Source organism: Culex pipiens, chromosome 1 (genome assembly GCF_016801865.2).
Source record: "Culex pipiens pallens isolate TS chromosome 1, TS_CPP_V2, whole genome shotgun sequence".
In the NCBI taxonomy this organism is placed as follows: Eukaryota; Metazoa; Arthropoda; class Insecta; order Diptera; family Culicidae; genus Culex; species Culex pipiens.
In genome coordinates, this window is record NC_068937.1 from 35,708,637 (window position 1) to 35,709,742 (window position 1,106).

A 1,106-nucleotide genomic window follows, 5' to 3' on the forward strand; every position below is an offset into this window, starting at 1 on the left:
GGGGTGTGGGGGGTGGGGTGGGGGGTGGGGGGGGTGGGGGGGTGGGTGGGGGTGGGGGGGGGGGGTGGGGGTGGGGTCGGGGTGGGGGGTGGGGGGGGTGGGGTGGGGGGGGGGGGTGGTGGGGGGTGGGTGGGGGGGTGTGGGTGGGGGGGGTGGGTGGTGGGGGTGGGGGGTGGGGGTGTGGGGGGTGGGTGGTGGGGTGGGGGTGGGGGGGTGGGGGTGTGGGGGTGGGGGTGGGGGGGGTGGGGGGTGGGTTGGTGTGGGGGTGGGGGGGTGTGGGGGTGGTGGGGGGGGGGGGGGGTGTGGGGGGGGGGGGGTGGGGTGGGGGGGGGGGGGGTGGGGGGGGTGGGGGTGTGGGGGGTGGTGGGGGGGGGGGGGTGGGGGGGGGTGTGTGGGGGGTGTGGTGGGGGGGGTGGGGGGGGTGGGGGGGGGGTGGGGGGGGGTGTGGGGGGGGGGTGGTGGGGGGTGGTGGGGGGGGGTGGGTGGGGGTGGGGGGGGGGGGTGTGGGGGGGTGGGGGTGGGTGGGGGGTGGGGGTGTGGGTTGGTGGGGGTGGGGGGTTGGGGGTGGGGTGGGGTGGGTTGGGGGGTGGGGGGGTGGGGTGGTGGGGGTGGGGTTGTGGTGGGGTTTGTGTGTTTGGTTGTGTTGTTGTTTGGGTGTTTTGTATGTTTGGTGTGGTTTGTGTTTGTGGTGTGGTTTTTTTTTGGTTTTGGGTTTGGGTTGGGTATTGTTGTTTTTGTGTTTGTTTGTGGTTGGGGGTTTGTTGGTTGGTGTGTTTGGTTGTGTGTGTTGTTGGGGGGTTGGGGGTTGGTTTGGGTTGTGGGTTGTTTTGGTGTTTGTGTTGGGGTTTGTTTGTGGTTTGTATGGGTTTTGGTATTTTTGTTAATGTTTGGATTTTTGTAATACTGAAATTATTCTCCTTCATCATTGAATATTTATGCTTCTTTTCCTAATTCAAAAGCAATTTTCTACACATTTTCTCAGGTGACACCCCTTCTAATGTAATTCAGCCCCAGATAAAATTAGGACCGGCCACTGGTCAGCCACCTGAGAGACAGGCCGCGTCCGGTGTCCCTTCCGAATCAACACGCAAAGTGTTTGACCCGAA

At 64.8% G+C, this 1,106-nt stretch overlaps 1 pseudogene; it reads right to left on the minus strand.

Moving 5' to 3' along the window:
• LOC128093835 (basic proline-rich protein-like) overlaps positions 1 to 587 on the minus strand; it is a 1,349-nt pseudogene extending 762 nt beyond the window's left edge.
• Positions 588 to 1,106: the final 519 nt, after the last annotated feature.